This window comes from Gorilla gorilla, chromosome 2 (genome assembly GCF_029281585.2).
Source record: "Gorilla gorilla gorilla isolate KB3781 chromosome 2, NHGRI_mGorGor1-v2.1_pri, whole genome shotgun sequence".
NCBI classification, from domain to species: domain Eukaryota; kingdom Metazoa; phylum Chordata; class Mammalia; order Primates; family Hominidae; genus Gorilla; species Gorilla gorilla.
In genome coordinates, this window is record NC_086017.1 from 161,395,253 (window position 1) to 161,418,021 (window position 22,769).

The following is a 22,769-nucleotide window of genomic DNA, read 5'->3' on the forward strand; positions in this document are numbered from 1 at the left end:
TATTGTGGTGTCACATTTATGACCCACATAAGTAGCAGTCAACTAATATCTTTATAAAACTCTGATTTATAGGTACTTTGATTGGGCTTTTCTGCTTACTGGGACCCCAAATGTGGCAGGACCACCTCCCTATTTGCGTGAGGAATTCTTGTTGTTATTGAGGACTGTGGATGTCCAGTAACCAAGATGGTTGCTGTTGATGACAGTTTTACATATTCCATTTTTCCGAGGGGCAAAAGTCACATGCATATGACTGAATTCTTGGTAGAAGCTCTTTCAATTTTCTTTATGGTGATAATCAGAGACAAAGAATTTCCTTTGGAAAAGATCTCTAATAAAATTATGAATAAATCACTTGGACTGATCCCAAATGGAGAAATCAATTTGATTTTTAGAAGCTAAGCCCTTTAGATTCTTCTGCAACATTTTGGTAAACTCATTTTTTAAAAACAGCAGCAAACCACAAGTTGGTCCTGTAAATCATGTAGATCACTAGATTTGGGAGACTAGAGGACTAGGAAAAAATGATGACAGTAATCCAGCAAATGTTTAATTTCTACCCCCACCCCCAAAAGGAACAACTACCCTTTCAGAGCCAAGTCCTGACTTCAGGGCTGCCCACAGTCTTGCTCTCTGAAAGCCCTGTAGAAAATTAGAGGGGCGGAAGGCAATCATTTAAAATAGATCACATTCAGTTTTATTAAAAAAACCAAAACAGCTGGGGTATTGATTTGCAAGCTCTGTAATGCCATTGGTATGCCCAACCTGGCCAAGATATTAAAAAGATATTTAAGGAAATGTCACTAAGTGTCTCAGGCACAAGTTTTGGCATATTCAACCAGCATTGTGGTGCTGTGGGTAATTCGTCTTCCTTTATGTTTTGCTATGCAGCACAGGGGGAGGGGACCTTTACAAAATGATTTACTGTGACACATCCATTATAATGAAAGCATGTGCCGCTTGCCAGCACTCCTGGCCCATCTTCTCCCTCCCAGATGCTCGGCCATATGTCCCATGCTTGGCGTGAGCGACAGTTGTGTTGATAGAGAAGGAGTCCTGGGATCTCGGTGTTTTTAACAGAAATCCCAGAAAGCTCTGAGGTTGCTGGCTCAGGTAAGAAAAGCAGCAGGAAAGGGCCCATTGTTTGGGACTAAGTGTTTTTAAAGATGCTTCAGTGGTATAACCACAGGATGGAGTGAGATTTACTGTCTCCTCAAGGCCAGGAGGATTGCTGAGAGAGGAGCTCAAGCTTCACTTGGGGAGCTTTCCACTGTTGCTGGCTTCCCAGCTCAAGTTCTCTTTCCTTCCTCACCCCTCCGCAAGATAACTGGCTGCTCTCTGCTCTATCTTCCGGCAACAGCCCATTCCTCAGTTACCAGGACCTTGCATCCAAATTCGAGCGGCACGCATTACTGCCGCTTCGTGAAAGCAGCTGCTACTTTGACCATGTGGATCTCCTGGCTCCCTAACTATTGCAACCCTAGCTTAATTGCCTCTGCTCCTGGAATAAAATCAGCACTTATTGAACACCTGCATATGGAAGACATCATGCTAGGCCCTGTGAAAGAAAGAAAGAAATTTGGTATACAGTTGGTTTTGCCTTGAAAAGTTTACCATCTAGTTGTGAATTAGTACTCCCATCTATGTCCTGGCAAACCTTGGACAAGTTTCTTAACCTCTTTGCACCTTGATTTCTCCATCTGTAAAAGAAAGGATAATAGTATATAGGATTGATGTAAATCAATTAATATGTATAAAATGCTTAAACCAGTACATGACACATAATAATCACTCAGTAAATGTTAGCTAAATTTGGCCCCTACTTGGAGGAAAGAAAGAGGGAAAAAAGAGGAATAAAATTATATTTATGTGCTGTATCTTGTAATAAAATTTTATATATGTTCACTGAATTCTCACAATACCATGTAAGGTAGATATTACTGTTACTCTTTAATTTTTAGTAAATTGAGGCTCTGCTAGGTTAATACTTTGTCCAGGTGTTCAATGTTGACAAAGCTTACAGTCAAGGCCAAAACTACTTAGTGCCAAAGCCCAAGATTTTGAAAAGACAAATAATTTAAAATTTAAATAATGTTTACAAGACACTAGAGGTTGTCTAGCAAAGGTCAATCTCTGATTGATTTCCCAATAAATTGCATGAGAAGACATTGCCTAAGAGTTCACTTCGATACGGAGCTGGCAACCGCAGGGAGCTCTTCCCACCACTAGACCTGAATGAAGCATCGAGGAGCCATTCTTGGAAGCCAGGGAGGGGAGTGGAATGGAAAGGGCTGCCTGGCAGGAGCTGTATCTCTGGGCGGAGGGACACAGCCAACCTGCAGGAACCAGCAGAGAAGGGGCCAGGAACATACTCTGATCTTACCTCCTCCTTCCTCTCTCCTGCCAATACTCTTGGGTAAGCAAGCCCTTTGCTGCTGTCTAAATAGGTCATCCTCCCTGGGCAGAGAACAGGATGGAAAAGAGTAGAGAGAGGACCTGGGGGTGCAAATGTAAGATATCCAACACAGGAAGTTTGTTATAAGATTAGATAACTTACATGGCACTGTGTCTGCTACACAGAAGATACTGACCACCTGATGGTTACTATTATTTCTTATTATTTGTCCTGCTTTGGTTGGCTTGGTATTTATGTGTCCAGCTCAGATCCTCTGGCCTCACCGCAAACAAAAGAGTTTTCTAATCCCTGTAGTAGCATGAGAAGTGACTCACTAAAAAGTCAATTAAGTTTCTTGTCTACAATCTTTTGCCTCTGTTTTTTTTAAAGGAAGCTTTCAAATGGGGTTGGGGGTGGGGAACTTGGAAATCATTTTTTTAAACACAAGCTTTGTGATTTGTCTTATTGGAAGTTCTTAACAGAGGAAAGGGGCCTGTTTGTTTAGATTGCTATGCAACAGGAGGCATTGAGTAAATGGTTTCCCAGTTTTTATTATTTTAAACTTCACCCGGAGAAAACTGATCCAAGTTTAAGAAAGAGAGGAGGAATGGAATATAGACTCTAATGTTTCCAAAATTCTAAATGGCACTGCAAATAATAGAACCCTAAAACAAACATTCACAAACAGAAAATTACCTTTGTATTTCTCACTTTCAAGGTAAAATCCGTAGAAAATATGTCTTCATCTATTCAAACAGAATTTTTTCCAGCTAATTTATACACTACATGCTAAATAATGACAGAAAGTTGAAAGTTTATCACTTTCTACCAAATATCAGCAAAAGGTTAAGTTGCTGTAGAATAATTACTTTTTATCTCCATTCTTCATCCACAACATGCAGAAAGCACAACTAGGCAGAAGCCATCATTGACCAAGAGGAAAGAGGGGCAGATGCCTCCTAAAATTCTTTCCCTATCTCAAACTCAGTCACCAGTTTTTACAAAAGCTTGAAATTCCCCCATCGAGCTATTTTTTATTAGGCCAAGAGGTTTTGGGTTGATATTCATGTTGGTGCTGGCTCTATCAGGCTGGCAGGCTTAAGGCAGTTTCTGAATTTCCTGTTCAAGTTAGAGGGGAAAATGCACATGCGTCAAGTGCCCTGAACTTGGTGAAATCAGACATCTGGAAGCCAATGGTGGGGAAAGAGAGCAAAGGTTACAAGAAAAATAACACTCAGTAGCAACCAGCAAAACAAACTTTTGTCTGGAGCAACAAGAAGGCACAGAAAACACATCAGCCCATGTGGCACCAGCTCATCTTCTTAAAAACAGTGTCTTACTGCTTCTCCTAATGTCAGCAGTTCCAAAAACATAAAGAAGTACATAAAAATAATTAAAATGCCTCTACCCAATAATTAAATGCCACTACCCTAACACTGTGATATATTTCCTTCTAGTTTTTTACACACACATATTCTATAGGTATATGTACATAAGTAAGATTGCAAAGAAATACGAAGGATATTTTAAAACTAAAAAACAGAATTATTTTATACTTGCAGTTTTATGTGTTGTATTTTAAGTCTACATTATTTTTATACATTTCCTTATATCATTACATATTGTCAGAATGGCTATTTTTTAAATTAGCTACGTAATAGTTCATCCTACAGATGTAGCATAATTTGACCAAGCTCTTGTTGTTGGCATTCATGCTGTTTCCAATTTTTTTACTGTTATGAATAATATTTTGAAGAATATCTTTGTAATTCTGCCTGCAGAATAAATTCCTAGAAGTGAAATTACTGGGTGAAAAGCACTCACTTAAAACATAAAGCCCAATCTGCCATCTAGAAAAGTTATGTCAAGCCTTGGTCTTGTGAGTAGTTTAGGAAAATATCTATTTTACTACACCCTATCGATCCTGAGAATTACCACCTTTAAAACTCTTGGCCTATTTGAGAGGTGGAAATGGTGTCTTAATATTTAAAATTTTTATTTTTCTTACTTAATAATAGTCTGAACATGTACTGACCATGCCAAATCAGTTTTTGTCATCTTTGAAAACATTGACTTCCTTTTGACTGGACTTTAAAGTGCCAGTTCCCGCAGAAAAGTCAACTTCCATGGACGTGTGAACACAGCCCTCTTAATATAAATATTACCAACTCCATATCAGTCTTAATTTTAATAATAACGCCAAACAATGGATTCTTTTCTGTCACGTTTTGCAATATAATCATGTCAGTTTTCAAAGGCTGGTACACCCTGGAATTACAAACACAGTCTGTGGCAAGAGATATTGGCAGCTCTCCAGCCCAGAATGACAAGCAAGCATCCCTTCATTCTGAGCCCACAGGATGATGGTGCAGGGACAGGGGACCTAGTGACATGGGTATCCATTGGCAACCTGACACTCGTTGACCCCTCACATGTCAGAGTTCCTAACTTTCATGCCAAGGACCCCTCTGACAGGTGAGGTCTACAGATCCCTTCTTAGAATAATGTCTTTAACAGCTTACAATAAATACATACATAGAATTATAAAAGAATCCAATTATATTGAAATATGATTATCAAAACATTTATAAAAATCTGTGGTATAGTAATATAGGTGCTTATTAAGCACTATTTAACAAAATCTAGCAGCAGATCTAAAAACTACCACCACAGCAAAGTGATAAAAAAGGTAAAGAAAGATATTTCAAGATACCTGCAACAGCTAATATAACGTGAAAATGTTTATTTCTATTAGTGACAAAGTCCAAAGACTGCAAACACTGTTGTGGTTTGTTGCCTACATTCATAATGAAGGTAATGATGCATTTCAGTGAGAGTTCAGTAAAAGATGTAATTTTTTTTTCCTGTCCTAGAATGCCTGAGTTCTCTCCATGGACCCTAGGTTAGTAACCCGTAGTCACATGAAGTATTCTGAAAGTAGAAAGTTATGTAAATGCATTTATTTCCACCTCCTCCTACTACTAAGAAATGTTACATTTTCTCTGGGTCCTATTTTTTTTTCTTTGCTCTAATTACTACCATTCTGGGAAGCTGTTGGAACAGTGCAGTAGGGTTGGCTACAGTGGAAGAGCTTAGTCAAAGTGTTGAAGTCACCATGTTAAAAATACCTTACTTGATGAAGTTGCAGACCTGTGCTCTCTGATCACGTGCCACACGTAGCACCATTATACCACGCTGTGATTTAACAACCCATGTCTGAGAGTCAGAAGCTCAGGGTTCTAGCTACAGCTTTGTCACTAAGCAGCTGTGTGACTGCGAAAAGGCCCCTTGACATTCCTGAGCCTCAGATTTTCATAACTAAAAAAAAAAAAAACTGGAAAAGACCATCTCCCGTTTCAAGTTCTCACAATATTTGACTTTAAAACTTTGTAACTTCCATTGTATTTTGATGATGAGTGTATCCTTCCAGAAGAGTTCTTTAGCATCCAGAACAGACAGATGCTAAGACAGATAGGCTTACCTGTTGTCTAAAATAAAGTTTCAATCCCCTTTTTTGTCCCTGCCAGTCTCTCTTTTCCATTTTTCCCTCATCCTCTTTGTAAAACAAACGTGTTCTTTTCCTTAAAGCAACAGAACCTGAATTCTTCTGTTGGTTCTAAAGCAGAACTTAAAGTTTCTCTGGATCTTCTGTTTGTCACACGACTTCCCCAGTCAAGTCTGAATGCCCAGGCCAGCCAATGTCAATTTCAGTGTTGGTTTCAATGTTCCCAAATCTCCGCTCATAGAGCATTCTTCCTTCCTCATTAGGTAAGATTTCCTAGGTCTTAGGCAGGGATTTCTTAACTTTCTATGTGTTGCTTCACTGAACAAGGTAAAGTATTCTGTTCTCCTACTCACATAGAGTTCACAGAGTAAATATTTCTCAGAGATTTTCCTTCCTAATCACGCAGCATTTTTAAACACTTGGCATTGTGCTCCGTTCAAGTTGTCGAGCCCAGATTCAGGGAGAGCCCTGAGCTTTTGGTGTCAGAGTGAACAGGAGTGCTGGGTGAATGAGGCGGCCTGGCAGGGACACCATAGGCCTGTTGGACCCTAAGAATACTGACAAGGCTGAGGAGAAAGACACAGAGGCAGCCTGCTCTTGGCAAGCCCAGGCAGGGTTCCCTTTGATGTGAAGTCTTGCTTGATATTGCTTTGTGTGTCTGCATTTGTCCTTGGCAGGCGGAAGGCAGTTCCTTTCCAACAATGAGGTGCCCTTGTGTATTGCTGCCATCCACCAAAACAGTGATGCGTGCAAGCAGTTCCCAGGGTGATGAGGTAGGCAGAGTGAGGTTGAGGCTGGTGCAGGGGGTGGGGAGGACACTCAAGGAGAACCCAAGTGCCAAGGTGAAGATGTTAGCAAAGAAGCTGTGACAGGCCTGAAACTCTGCACCAGGGCTCTCAAAACATTTCACTGATTTCACCTTGAAGTAGGAACAATTTGAGAGGGATACAGAGTAATTAGGAGCAAAATGTTGAAAGTGATTTCTTTTGATTGAAATACAAAGAGGTTTAGAAATGCTGCCTGCAATTGCCTCAAGTTAGTCTGGGTCAAATACTAGCCTGTGAATGTTAATCATTACAGTTGGGTCTGTGGACATCATTAGTGCTGTTCTCTAAATATTTCCAGTTCCCCTTCCTCTCAAACGCAAGGTAGATTGTGTGTAATTCCTGGTCTCTTTGGTCAGAACCATGTGACTAGTTCTAGCCAATGAGCAGAAGTGATGTGGGTCTCTTCCTGGCTGGAATATTGAATTATTGATGCAAGACGCTCCAGAACTCTTCCTCTCTGGAATGAGGGTCACTGGTATGGGGACTCTATTATGTCAAAGTCCTCCTGCCAACCCCCATGGGAGAAGTAACATAAGCAAGAAATCAACATTTTTGGTTTAAAGCCACTGAGATTTGACTGTTGTTCATTATAGCAGCATAACCTAGATCATTGTTAACTGCTGCAGGCCCCAAAGACTCCTTTCCTTATCCAATTGCACTCACAGAGATTAGATAGTGAAATGATCCTTGACTTCTTTGAGAAAGCACTCCTGCCTTATTTAAGCAAGGAACTCTCACAGCCAGGGAATTTCTCCTAGGGAGTAACACTGGAAGTCAACTGTCTATGGTTGATTCTCAAAACCTCAAGCTTTGGGAAGCCCAAGATGTTGTAGATAAGAGCCATAATAGGTCCCAAGAAAGAAGCCAGAAGATGCTCGTTGAGTCTTGCTTAGCCTAAAAGAAGCCATGAGAGAAATTCACCAACAGACTGCGTTAAGTGTCTATTTGCATATATTTCTGTGGTCAGAGGTTATAGTCCCTAAGCAGCTTTTAATGTAAGAGTGGAAAAAGTGAAAAAAGAAGAATATGGTTAGAGAAAACTCAGACTCTAAAGGACCTAGAAAGAATACTGGCTAAAAATCAGAAGAAACACAGTTTGTACTGAACAGAAAATAATCTGCAGCCCTGGTAAGGCACAGAAGAACGGACATTGATTGGCGCTTCCTGTGAGGAGCGTGAGAGCTGCAATTAATCCGGAAATGCTTCAGGGAGGTGTTGTTTTAAAGAACGACTTGACATTTAGAGGGAAAGATAGAATGATGGGTCAGAAGAAGGACAGGCAATACAGCCTGCAGCCCTTCCTGGAAAAGGACTCAGATACAGGTCAAGGTGGCTTTACAAATGGTTTTTTTGTTTGTTTGTTTGTTTGTTTTGAGGCACAGTCTCACTTTGTCACCCAGGCTGGAATGCAGTGGCATGATCTTGGCTCACTGCAGCCTCTGCCTCCTGGGTTTAAGCAATTCTCATGCCTCAGCCTCCCCAGTAGCTGGGACTACAGGTGGGCGTCACCACACCTAGCTAATTTTTGTATTTTTAGTAGAGATGGGGTTTCACCATGTTGGCCAGGCTGGTCTCGAACTCCTGACCTCAAGTGATCTGCCTGTCTCGGCCTCCCAAAGTGCTGGGATTACAAGTGTGAGCCACTGCACCTGGCCAGATCAAACTTCTATAATGACCATTTGTAAACCAGGCATGGTGACTGACACTTGTAATCCCAGTTCTTTGGGAGGCCGAGGTGGGTGGATCACTTGAGGCCAGGAGTTTGAGACCAGCCTAGCCAACATGGTGAAACCCCATCTCTACTGAAAATACAAACAATTAGCCAGGAGTGGTGGCAGGCACCTGTAATCCCAGCGATTCAGGAGGCTGAGGCAGGAGAATCACTTGAATCCGGGAGGCAGGGGTTGCAGTGAGCCAAGATTGCGCCATTGCACTTCAGCCTAGGCAACAAGAGTGAAACTCTGTCTCAAAAAAAAAAAGTTTGATCTGAGGGACTCAGTGGGGTGTTACATTTTCAGGTAAGTTGAGAAGAGAAAAGTCAGGTGGCCTGAGGTGGACTGATAAGAGAAAGAATTTTTAAAATAACTAATGCTGGCCGGGTATGGTGACTCACACCTGTAATCCCAGCACTTTGGGATGCTAAAGCAGGAGGATGGTTTGAGACCACGAGTTGTAGATCAGCCTGGGCAACATAGCGAGAGTCCATCTCTAAAACAGTAATAATCATAAATGAGCCAGGTATGGTGTAGCACATCTGCAGTCCTAGCTACTTGGGAGGCTGAAGCAAGCGAATTGCTTGAGCCTGGGATTTCAAGGCTGCCGTGAGCTATGATCACACCACTGCACTCCAGCCTGGACAACAGAGCAAGACCTCATCTCTAAAAATAAAAATAAAAAATAAAAGTAACTAATGTGAATAGAAGTAGTCCAGGCAAAATGCTTCAGGAAAGGACAACAGGCCAAAGTGACAAAATGTGATATCAGCAGAAGCATTAATACCTGGAATGAGGGTGGCTTTGGGACCTGAGATGCCAAGAAAGAGAAAACTGCATGCTTCTGTATGAAGGAGGACTGGCTAGTTACAGTTATGTGACTGAGAGTGCTAACTGTCCTCCAATACCCATTCGCACCTTCTTCTTCAGGAGGGAACCCCCAGTTTTCCCCTAAGTACACAGCTGCTCAGAATAAAGATTGCATTTCTCAGTTTTCTCTTCAAATAGGTATGACCACAGGGAACAAAGGGACATAACAAAATTTCACATGTGACTTCCTTAAAGAGAGGGGGATATGTTCTTACTTTTCTTTCTCGCTTTCTCCTGGCCGGAATGTAGTATAAGAGAGTGAGCTAGAGCAGTCATCTTGGGCAATGAAGTGTAAGTGTGTGTCAAGAATAGCAGAACTGTAAAAGAGAAGGGGCCTGGATTCCTGATGGTCTTAGAGCCACTATCCCTGGACTACTTACTCCTGAACTTTTTTATGTGAGAAACAAAGAATGAAATGTTTACTTTAAAAAAAAATTTTTTTTTTTCGAGACAGGATCTTGTTTTGTTGCCCAGGCTGGAGTGCAGTGGCATGATCATGGCTCACTGCAGCCTCGGTCTCCCAGGCTCAGATGATCCTCCCACGTCAGCCTTCCCAGTAGCTGGGACTACAGGCACATGCTGCCATGTCTGGCTAATTTTTGTGGGGTTTGCTTGTTTGTTGTAGAGACAGGGTCTTGCAATGTTGCTCATTCTGGGAAATGTCTACTTAATTTAAGTTGCTTGTATGTTGAGTTTTCTATCTCTTACAGCTTAACCTCATCTTTACTGATTCAAGAAGTTATCCCCACTAGTAAAATTACAGATGCTTTTTATTTCCTTCTTTATAATTTTCTGTATTTCCTAAGTTTTCTACAATGAATATATATATATATATATATATATATATATATATATATATATATATATATATTTGTAAATTGGCAAAAAAACAATGGTTTCTTTTTTTAGGTAAGTAAGGGATAGGCTGGAGGACAAGGCCTGCATTGACACAGACTGAAAGGCACTTTGACGCCCTTTGTAGTATAAAAGAGCTTTGGACTTGAAGTATTTTTCTTCAGTCCCACATTGACTTGCCTTTGAATGGCTTTCACCTTCTGCCATGCAAGTTTCCTCATCTTTTGTTCCTGTAAAGATTTGGTGCAGGAAATAGAAAAGGGTTTAGGTATCCTGAGTAGAAAGGAATTTAATACAGGGAATGGGGTGCCGCAAAATCGTTGGAAGAGCTGTAGAAATGCATGTGAAGAGGTCCTATTAGACTTACAGATCATGCTGATGCTAGGTTATAAGGTTATAACCCTGAAGCTATGAACCAGAGGTCAGGAAATCATTGTCAACATGCATAGGTCAAGAAACTGCTGCCAGTTTCACAGTTGCTTCACATTCATGAAGCTGGTCACTATAGGGTGATTGTGAAGTCTGTCCACTACAAAATGCATTTCTGCCAGGGCTTACCACTGCCATAGAAATAAAAACGGGCTCCACCAGCATTTCACTTTCCAAATCTCATGGGAAGGATCTTATTTCCTGGACTTCACCTCAAACCCTGGCAGCAAGGGAGCCTGAGAAATGTAGTTGTTAGCCTTCCAGCCCCTATGACACAAGAGTGTGTAGAAGGGGGTAGATGTGAACAGTGAGTGCCAAAAGAGCATGTCTGGCTTATCTCTAAGCTGTCAGACATTCTCAATACCTTTTTTGATGGCTCTCCTGCTTATGTATTTTTCTATAGCCAATTAAAAACTATTGTTGTACAGTTATTATGTGCTAACACTGTGTTAGGCACTTCAGAATGTACAGAATGATAGCATGGTTTGGATCACCTGACACCTCATCCACTCAAAAAACTTATGTTTAATGTCTATCAGGTACTCAGAAAACCATCAATAGCTCCTCGTTATCTATCAAACAAAGTCCAAGGGCCTTAATTTAAACCTAACAGACTCTCCATGTTTTCATGACCTCAACTCATGTTTTAAACCTTATCTCTCATTTCTCTGCTTACTGAGCTCTTGTGGACCAGGAAAACTGGATGATTTTCTATTCTTTATACATGAGCCTCTTTTCTGCCATCAGCACTTTAGTTACAATGTTTTTCCTCCCCAGAATGTCCTTCTTTCCATCTCCCTATGGTAAAGTACTGCTGGCCCCTTAATGTCCAGCTCAGATGTCACATCCACTGTGAAGCCTTTCCTGACGCAGGACAGCTGGCGATATTCTTTTCTTCCCAGAATCTTGGGAACTTGTTTTAATCTCCTGTGTGAGATTTAGAACGGTCTATCCTCAATTACGGTTTTTTGGGTTTTTTTTTGTATAAACATTATTTCTTCCAAAGTAGACCCTGGTCCACAGAGGAAAGGAAATTATTTCTTATTTATTTTTGATCCCCCACATAGTGCCATGGTGCTTATTGAATGAATAAATGTAAAACCAGAGGACAGGCTTTGCTCTCAAATAATTTATAATCTAATAGCAAAAATATAAAAAGCACCAATCACTCTCTGAATAGTATCTAAAATTCTTTGTCCAGAATTTCACTCTTCCCAGATAACTGACATCCCAGTTCTTAATTCTTTAATTTTCTGTGAGAATAAATAAGCTTTTTTGTTATTGCCACGTGTCAATCATCTTTCATTTCCTGTTATTCTTTCAATTAAGTGTAATTTGTGTCATGTAATTTTCCATTTGTTACTAAACCACCAATAAGATGAAAATGTCTCCTTATGTCTATAGCAATAAAAACTATTCTCAAAGTGTGTTTCTGTGTTTCTAATGTAAACCAACAATTAGTGCAAATGATGTAGCTTGAGTATAAATGATGAAGAACATATTCACAGATGTATTTAAAAATTTCACATAGGGAAACTCCATTCACCAACTCTCTTCATTTATTAACACCTCCAACTATAAAGCAAGTCATAAACCTTAGTTCTTTGTAACCAAGCAAATACCTTAAACATAGAATTGGACATAAAAGCATTATAATTAAATTGTACCTTTTTCTTCCAAACATAGAATTACCCTTTATTAAAGCAACGGTGTTTATAAATGTTCTGGTTTCCTTTCTCAGATATGTTTTCTATGCTCCTCCAGTTCAACTAGTACATAGCTTCTTCAAGGGAAGGCACATATGTTTCTTCCCTTGAGCTTGAGCTTTTAACCTCTAGTGTCTAGTCCATTACACCAAGTATTCTGGTCTTCAAGCAGTGAAAGTTTAAGTAATGCTTGATATTAGGTTGGTGCAAAAGTAATTGCGTTTTTTGGCCAATATTTTGATGTCAAATAATTAGTACTGAAAATAGAATGAAATAAGTTGTCATTGATTTCTTTGTTCAAAGTTGTCCCTCCAAATATTACCTAAGCAACTACTATTCACTGTTCAATAAAAGGATTTTTTTCTAAATATTTCTAAATTTAGACCCAAGTCTGTTATATAAAAGACAACATGATCAGGGGCTACAAAATGAGTAGGCTGATAGCCAGCAAACTACATAAATATGGGCTGTACATACCATCATAGAGATAAAGACAAACTCTAAGGGAAGATAGTGGAAAGAATAATTACCTCTTCTTGGGGCTCACCTCCACCAGTCTAACCACCAGTGATCATTTGTCTAACAGGCATATGTCTTGGTTATGCTTCTGAATTTTTATAAGGAGCCTTAACCCTACTCTCTCCCTGGTTGGTTGTCAAAGCCTGTGTATCTGTCCTTATCAACAATGCAGGCTTTTGTGCTCCAGGTAAGATTGTGTTAGAGATTACAGCCTTTAACTCCCTGTGGTCCCATTCTTATTCAATGTCCAGCTGTGAGAAATAATATTTATGGAAAGGTGGTTCAAGGGCATTGCTGTTCATACATGACTCTAGATAAGCTAAATGTTACCGTTGGATTAAACTAGATCATAACAAGGCTTTGTACTTGAATACATTGTTTTGATTTCCTGTAGACCTGCCTTCTCCCAATTTGTGCCTTGGTCTAAGCCATCAGCCTACAGAGAGAACCATGAAACTCCATGATACATGATAGAACTCACTGCTATATTTACTGTATAGATTGACATTAGGGTATGGTCTGATGTATCACACAGTATCTTCATTTGATGACACCCAGGAATGAAGCTGCTCAATATCAGGAAAAACTGTTCATATCCTTTGTAAAAGATACTAACCTAATGCCATCCCCAAGACCCTCCTTTGCCCTCCTTGCTCTAAAAAGGCCAAAATGGCAGACACTAATTTAGCAGTCTCTCTTGTAGCCAGGGTGTTCATATGATCCAGTTCTGGCCATGAAACATAAAAGGAAGTCTACGAGGGGGCTTTTAAGGTGGCAATTGCTTCCTGATGAAAGCTACAGATGGAGAAGAGCTCTCTAGTCTTCTCCCTGCCTTGGTCATGGATATGATGCCACAAGTTAGCAGTTCACTTGAGACAATGAAGCTACAAGTATGACGGAAACCAACATCCTAAGGATAGCAGAGATGACACATAGAAAAAACCCGCATCATTGATAATATGACTGAATTATCTCTGGGCTTCTTGCTATGTTAGAAAAAAATCCTAACAACGCCTGTAAGCCACTCCTAGTTAGGTGTTCTGTTACTTGCAACCTAATGTATCCTAACCAATAATCTAACAACCAGATTAGTTTTTATTTTATGGATTGTTATTAGTCTTGCAATTAAGCCTACTTCATCTTAACTTTAGCCACCAGGAAGTTACAAAATTGTACCCTATGTCTACCATGACACTATAAGTTCTGCTAGTTCAACTTCCTCAATCCTAAACATGGGTTGATGTTTATTTTCCTAAAATATTTATTTTGTTTTTTTGTATTATATGTACTTTTATATGTCAAAATTTTTCTAGAGGATGGCAAGGTGTAAATAAACTTATAAACAAACCCCCCAAAATTTAACTCCACTGGAGGATTGAGAAAGTAGTTGGTTTATTAAAGTTTCACAGGAGGATGACATCTGGGTCCCACTCTTTAGTTCAATTCACGAATTCAAACCATTCCTAAGGTTTTAACTGAAGTGAATTTGTATGTAGTTTAAACAGTGGCCTATTAAAAATTATGCATCTATTAAATTCAGCACTTACTATAGGATCTTAAACTAGGGGGCCCACAATTGAACTTGAGGAAATCTATAAACTCCATGACGTAAGCAAAATTTTTATTTTACACACAAATGAGTAGTTTCCTGGGTGAAGCTCTGAGGCTTTCATCAGATTCACAAAGAAGTCTATTATCCCAAAAAAGTTATGACCTACTGGGCTAAGTTACATTTGCCTTTTTTGAGTCCCTGTCTCCCAAATCACCATTTTATTCATCTGGGTTTTTGCTTTCTGTCAAGACCCTAAGGTCTATCAGAAGGCTGATGCCTGCATCATTCTGAGAGTGCACATTCAATAAATGTTAGTTGACTTGTATTGATATTTAATTATTTACAGTGCTTTTGGTGTCTTTTGGAATAGCAGTGTCTGGTTGATCATTCTAAAGGCTCTGAATCCTCAGTTGCATCCCAGTGGGCTTAGTGTGTTGTAAACACACAAATCAAAGTAGTGTGAGGGAGGAGAAAAATCATTCCTTTCTAGGATAATGCATTTTTCATGAGAAACAGGTCATTACAGTACCAACCATTGCACCCATGCGTGCTCTCATTCTACCTCTTCATCTCTTCTCTGTTTTCAAATTATCTCACCTCCTCCCCCTTCCCTCACTGTGTTCCCCTTCCACTTTATTATCCTGTATTTGATTATTTTACCATCTCCTTCTTTAGTATATTTTAATGACTTCTACATAATATACATCTTTGAACTACTTTCCTGTGTCTTTGAACTACCTGACTCTCTGTTCCCTTTTTCCTTATGTGGCACCTGTCTCTTCTTCAGCTGCTGTACATGATACTGTCATGCTCCAAATTGATCCATTGCATATTTTCACAAATTTCAAATTCCTGACACATAAAAAGACAATATTCATACCCTGTTTTACCATGATATTTTGGTTCTCCCTGAAGATTTAATTTTATTGCAATTTTAATATTTTTCCTATTCCCTTTCACTCTGTGAATATAGACCCAATAATTCACTTGTACCAATTTTCTAGTTATGCGAATTCTGTGGAAATTTCCACCCAGCTGATACATGTGAAGTGATCAATTCATCACATTTCATAGTTCAACTTTCTCTTCCCTGGTTAAAATTAAAAGTGGGTTTAAGTAAGCCAGAGATTTTTGAAGAAGATTTCTGTCATGAGAGGGATGACTCTATGGGGAAAAAGTTTCGGTGAAAATTTCACATGTCTGTTGAGAGTTGAGGTTTTTTTTTTTTTTTTTTTTTTTAATAGCAGCTAAGTTACAATTTTTACCAACATTTTATTACACGCAGAGAGTAAACATCTGGAAATCATCCTGGGTAATCAGTGTGAATTTTTGTGGTGAAATAGAGGCTTATATTATATGCTAGAGTTTAGTGATTATAGTCTTAATGATCTGTACATTGTTCATAAAATGCTTTGTTTTAAATCTGTCTTTAAAAAATAATTAGAATTCAAGTTATTTGCAAAACAGGAATCCTGCCACTTTATTTTTTACTTTACATACATCTCCCTGGGACAGTCTGGTTGTTGGAGAAGGGAGTTTAGTATTGGTTTGTTTTTGGTGTGTTTGCTTTTCTTCTTTAACTCATTATTTATGAAATTTAAGAAGCAGTACGGATCCTAAGTCAGGCAAGTAAGCTAGAAAACAATCAAACTCGAAAATTACCCAGGCATGAAATCCCCTTGAACTAAGGAATGCTTCCAACATTAAGTTCTCCATAAGCTTGAACTATAAATGATAACATTTCAAAAATACTTTTTAAAGGAAGATTCATATTAGGAAACTTGATCATCTAAAATTAGACAAACCTATCTTCTCTTACTATCCTAAAATAATAGCCTACACCCTTACTCAATATGATCTAAAAATAACAGATTGTATATCACCCCTAAAGTAACTTGGCTTGGGCCCAAGAACTAATACATACATGACACTCAGAATTGCATCCAAAAAAAGAAATGGCATTTTCTTTCTTGTGAGTTCTCACAACACAGTAAGCCTCCATGGCACTATAATCCTAATTAATGTTCATCTTCTTCACTGTGTTCAAGTGTGAAAAATGCAAAGCAGCAACACTCTTCACTGGAAATCAGGCTCCCAAGAGCCTGCAGTTTCAGAAGGTGGGTCTCAAACTCGATTTTAAGTCTTCCACTCTAATAGGGATTATGTGTCTTCATTCTGAAAGCTGATAACCTGAGGAATTAAAGAGCTGACACGGGAAAGGAAAACCAATGCAAGGAAAATGCTAGTTTTTATGTTATTTTATTTTTTCACTTAATATGAAGGAGTCATATGGATATAGGCCAAATAATGCTAGAAGTAGAAGAATACTAGGAATTACAACAGTAAAGAGTGGGGTGAAGGCAAGGAGGAGATGAAGATGGAGAGAATAACAAAAAGAGAAAAACAGCAGCTCAAAGGGGAAAGGCAACAGGGCTGCATCCTGACTTTCGTGGGCTTCTTCCTCCACAAAAAAAAATTACATTTCTATTTTACTACTGCATTGGAATGAAGATTAATACACTTATGTATAAAAATATTTTCTTCAACCTGAAAGTTCATCTTTTTCTTCTGATTTTGAAAGAAATAAAAACATTTTTGTGTGCTCCCAAAAGTTCTGTGGGCCTAAGCACTGGGCCCACTGTGTCTAATGGTTAAGTCATCCCTGGCAGATAGAAAGAGAGGGAGGGAGGAGGAATGTTCTGCTTGGAAATGACGGGCAAATTAAAGCAAGCAAAAGAAAAATTAAATAAGCACATAGGTGGAAGTGTATTTTCATCATTAGATATAAATTATATATTAAATTATTTATAATCATGCCAGGTAACCTTTATTGAATACTATGTGCTAAGCACATTACATTATCTCACTCATTCCACACAATAACCTTGAAATTAAGCAGAAGAAGATGTACCTTGATGCTTTACGGCCTCTTGGGTCATAGGCTAGAATTCAGAATTGAATGCAATCACAAACATAAGGTGCACAGAACTCCATCCTCAACCTACTTTTCCCAGGCAGTCTCTGTAACATCCCTGGCTTTAGCAGTCACCCATTGGCTGGTGACTACTAAATATATAGCTCCAGCTGTTTCTGTTAGGATATTTTCAATTGTCAATAACAAGACCCTTATCCAAATGATACAGGTGGCCAGTAAGCCATCAAGGCTAACCCCAGTATCCTTGGAATCACCCTATTTCACCTGCTCATCACTCCTTACTTGAATTATTGCAATACCATCCTACAAGGCCTCCTTACCTCAAGTCCCCTTTGACCCATGTCCCCATTGCTACCAGAAGTATGCTTCCAGGTCGCCTAATGAGGGAAGAGAAAAGCATGTCACTATTTTATGTAACTTCCTGTAGTAGCTCCCCTTTAGCTTCTGGATACGGTCCAAGTATTTTTTTATTCGGCAAATACTTATTGGGATCTCCATGTCAGATTTGGGTTTGGTGATATGGATGAAAGATGAACTAAATAGATGGGGTCCCTGCCTTCACGGGCATGTACATTCTAGGGGACTCTAGAGGGAGTGGATGAGAGTACCTAGAGTGAAGTCCTGATCCAGAGAACAGAGCCACTAACCTGTTTTTAAGGAAAATCAGTTTCATGAGCTTGGAGGGGAAGGAGCTGCTAAAGAATCAAATAGTGATGTTCCCAGTGCTCTTCAGTGTTCTCAGAATTCCTTGAACCTTATTAAATTGCTCACCATAGTGTCTTCATAACTGTTAATGTCCCAGCCTTTCCCCTGGGAAAGCTAAACTTTTTTTCCTAATGCCTAAAACTTCTGTGCACATTATTTCATTTCATTTTTCTGCTTATTTATACCCTGCCTTGGTCCTCCTCCAGCCCCCACAAGAAAGTATCTGGGATTTGGGACTGCTTGACCCATAGTAGAAACTCAAAAATGACTGAACACCTTGACAAGTGAAAAAACTGAGACCCAGAAAAGTTAAACCTGTTGCCCAAGGCCAACCAAATAAATTTCCTCTGAAAGCCACATAAGGTTGGAAGGCTTATCATGAAAGGTAAGTTCCGCATCATAGGCAGTGTCTGACAACAGAGTAGATGCTATGGGTCATAGATCATCCTGAGGTCCTCGTGGCCCTGTTCAAGCTGTGATTCTGCAAAGCACGGAGCAGGTTGGCAATTTACAATCCCTTGCAGAACTTCCTAACTTTAAATAAATTTTACAGCAATTTTATCTAAGTTCAAAATTTTAAATATTTTAGAGAATTTTTGGATAATGCCTACAAATCTTTTAAAGAAGTTTAATAGGTTCTAGACAAATATACATTCTAATGAGAACCCAAAATTATATTTATCTATATAATATAATTTAGCCTTTTAGAAAATCAGTGTGCTATAATAAAAGCATAACGCATTTTGTTCTTTTATTCATTGATTGATTTTTCTCTCACCTTAGACCTAGAAACACATTTTGTCCAGGAAAGCAGTTTCAAGTGAGTGAGTTACGTTGAATGCTCTGAAAGAATAATGCAACTTCTGGAAATCCCATGGCATCAGCCAAAGTTGTCAATGAATCAAAAATCAACTTTGAGGAATGTTTTGGTATGTAGATGCTTCTAATGAATATGCTGAAATCATGTGAAACAGCCCTCATCAGCATCAACAAATATTTGTTAGGCTTATCATGTGGATGGATTAATGAGGATATGAAAGCCTTAAGTGTCCAAAACTGACATTGCCTCAGGATGCCCTCTTGGGTTCTTAAGCCTAGTTTTTATTTAACTAGAGTCCTCAGCTTTTTATTGGACATTGTACCTTCAAATTATAATAAAATTAATTGTAAAAATATTATTATTCTTATTTTAATTGTGCAACCCAAATTTCTGGAATATACCTGGCATAGAGCAGGGTGAAATCATACTTAGAAAAAAACAAACCAAAACTTTGAAGACATTTTGGTAGGATTCATCCCTCCTGAAAATCTGTTGGTCTATTGCATGACATCTGCTGACCAGTGTTGCATATGTTCAATTCTACGGTTTAATCAGTTATTTTTTAACTTAACACTGAGCATTTTCCTGCCTCTCTAGAAAAGCCAGAGAGGAATCCAATCTTCTGTAAGCTCTAGAAATGCATTAATATTTTTCTTATATCACCTAGTCAAATATCTTTTTTCCCAGACAGGTTCTGCTTTGTGGAAATGAGCTGCAAAGACCTGCCAATTCAACTCTCAATGATAAACAAAGCCTACTTGTCTTAAAATTTTGTCAAGGCAGAATTTTACCTGTCAATTTCATTTCAAATTGTACAGATTGCCCTATGTTTGCAGAAAAAAACCCAGCTTGTTAACAGTAGGACCCAAATACTAAACTTACAAAGGTAGTCCAAGAGGAAGCACCCAAGACAAACAGAAACTTCCAAAACCTAACACAATGTGGACATGCACATCACTCTCAGATCTTTGCCTTCACTAAAAAAAGTAAACAGTGTGATGACATCATTCACAGCCAATTAAAGCACAGCCCCATGGCAAAGGAAGTGCTGGGAGATCCTTCTGCAACTGAGCATGAGAGTGAACATGCAATATGTTTGATAAGCTGTCCTAGTACATGTCCAGGGGCTCTAAGCTGTATTTACAAAATAGCATTTGTTGCTGCTTCAAAAACAGCTGAGGGTGGCCAGCAATATATCACATTCCACAAAAGGAGCAATTGCAGTGATGGACACAGGATGACCAGGAACAACCTTTGTTCGTCGTTCCATCACATGGTTCAATAATAAATATTACTCATCCAGTGTACACATAGGATGTGGTGAGGCAAAACCCTCTCCCAGAGGTCAGAGTTCACTCCCTTTTCCAGGCAGATCCCTTAATCAAATTTATTGTCTTTACTTTGGGGAACCACAATTTTCCCATCAAGTAGAAGGCAATCTTGGAACAGCAGATTGGGGCCTATTTATTATAGTCACTTTCAAGTTCTCCTTTTTTTCTTCTGAGTCCCAAACAGTTCATGGTCCCCTGGTCTTGATTAAACCAGTCTTGTATTTTGAAGTTTTGCTTTCTCTCTTATCTAGCCTCCCCTAAGTTCCAAATGATCTCACTTTGTAGTTTCATTGGCTAGAGATACCACAGAAGTCCGAAGTCACTGATAATGTACTTGGAGGCACAGGCCCATTTTATGAGATTCTATCGTTTTGGTTCTTCATGAGAACACAGTCTTCTTTCAACACAGGGTTGTAGATCCATTACTAGGTGTTAGCAGAATTATAAAATAGTATTGTGCAATACACAATATAATCAATTTAACACAAAATATTGTATTATTTTAAAAACACAATATACTGTGGTTTTGACTTTTTTCTATAGAAAAATAAAATAGCCTTTTTTTTTTTTTTTAGAAATTCAAAGTATATAGAAAACATCACATTCTATGCCTTCATATGCAGAAAAACCATAAAGAAAGAAAACTGGCCTGGCATGGTGGCTCATGCCTGTAATCCCTACACTTTGGGAGGCCAAGGCGTGCAGATCACCTGAGGTTGGGAGTTCAAGACCAGCCTGACCAACATGGAGAAACCCCGTCTCTACTAAAGACACAAAATTAGCCAGGTGTGGTGGTGCATGCCTGTAATCCCAGCTAGTTGAGAGACCGAGGCAGAAGAATCACTTGAACAGAGGTTGCCGCAAGCTGAGATTGTGCCATTGCACTCCAGCCTGGGCAACAAGAGCAAAACTCCACCTCAAAAAAAAAAAAAAAAAAAAAAAAAAAAAGAAGAGAACTGATAGAAAGAACTGGCACTCAAATGCCTACCTTTGACTTACCAAAAAAAAAAAAAAAGACAACATTTGACACAGAATACATCCTCTGAACATCTTTACTAACTAGCAATAAACTTATTTTATAAATACTGCCTCATTGAGGACCAAGTCTGAGCCAACTTAGATACCTTCACTATGAATGATGCCTTTCTAAGAAGGACTACAAAGATCAGAGAAAGGCCAGTCCTCGTCTGGGTAGTCTGGTGTCTGAAGCAAGACTTTTTCTTAGTGCCTAACCCATGGCTCTAGTCAAGTACCTCACACTTGTTCTGATCCTCCTACTTGGAGGAAAATATTTATCATTAGAACTCACTGGACATCTGTATTCTTTTGATGATATGGTTTGGCTGTGTCCCCACCCAAATCTCATGTTGAATTCCCACGTGTTGTGGGAGGGACCTGAAGAGAAGTAATTGAATCATGGGGGCAGGTCTTTCCCGTGCTGTTCTTGTGATAGTGAATAAGTCTCATGAGATCTGATGGTTTTAAAAAGAGGAGTTCCCCTGCACAAGCTCTCTCTTGTCTGCTGCCTCCCAGGTAAGATGTGACTTGCTTCTCCTTGCCTTCTGCCATGATTGTGAGGCCTCCCCAGCCATGTGGAACTGTAAGTTCATTAATCCGTTTTTCCTATATTAATTACCCAGTCTTAGATATGTCTTTATCATCAGCGTGAAAATGGACTAATACACTTGATATATTTAAAATTCCTCCTCTTTCAATAAAAAGCTGTCTCAGGGACAATGGCACGTAATAAAGTCTACATCTACCACACTCAGAAAATCCAGGCTTCTTCTTGACCAGAAGTCACTCAAAAGGCTGAGCAGTTTCAAAGATCAGTGAGGGTTGGGCATGGACAATTCCATTTTACCTCTACCTTAGTCCTCAAGCTAACTATCACTGTTTACTTAACTTTACTTGCCTACATCTCTCCAGTCTCTGGGACATCTTCCTACTTTACTGATATTCCTCTTTTCTCTGGAATGTAGAGATTGTATCTCAGACCCCCAACCATACATGCTATTACAGTCAGGACCAACAAGAAGATGCTAAGATTCCCAAGTCCAACTCCCTCCCCTTGTGTTTTCCCCCACTAGGATAGCCGCTCTGAGGCCCTTGTAAATTTGCCCAGTAGATTTTTATTTCAGTCCTAAAGTTCAGAGTTTAATGGCGGGAAGTTAAGGAAGTGTGGGGCTTTTCTCAACCTTCAAACCCTATGGCCCCCAATAAAAAGGATTCCAGATAGCTTTCAATCTTTTCCATTTGTACTCTCAGTCCAAGAAGAGATTTTATCTGAGCATCATAAAAATCATGCCAAACAACAAGCCCTTCTCTGTTTTGGTCAGTTCAAATCAGTTAGTGATTTTTGCACTTTCTAATATTTTAAAGGACTGTTGAAAGAGTGTCCTAACTTTTCTTTTGACACTGTTAAGAGAGTTTTTTGGAACAATTCCAGAAAAGATTCCAAGTTGGGGCTGGAGGAAAAGAGCCAAAGGCATAATAGGGTTTGTATTTAAAGTATCTCCATATCAGATGAGATTATTGTGTAGAAAGTTCCTTTTTCCTATGTATATTTTTAAGCTACATTTTGCCTGCTGAAATGTAGCCAGTGGAA

The 22,769-nt window shown here is 39.1% G+C and overlaps 1 long non-coding RNA gene across 2 annotated transcripts in view; it reads right to left on the reverse strand.

Moving 5' to 3' along the window:
* Positions 1-726: 726 nt before the first annotated feature.
* Positions 727-22,769, reverse strand: part of LOC109026163 (uncharacterized) — a 73,935-nt gene continuing 51,892 nt past the window's right edge. For both annotated transcript variants that reach the window (XR_008678452.1, XR_008678453.1), the window contains exons 3-5: positions 17,626-17,682; positions 1,658-1,700; positions 727-1,558 (exon numbers count right to left, since the gene is read on the reverse strand). This is a non-coding gene — a long non-coding RNA (uncharacterized lncRNA). The remainder of the gene's footprint in view (positions 1,559-1,657; positions 1,701-17,625; positions 17,683-22,769) is intronic.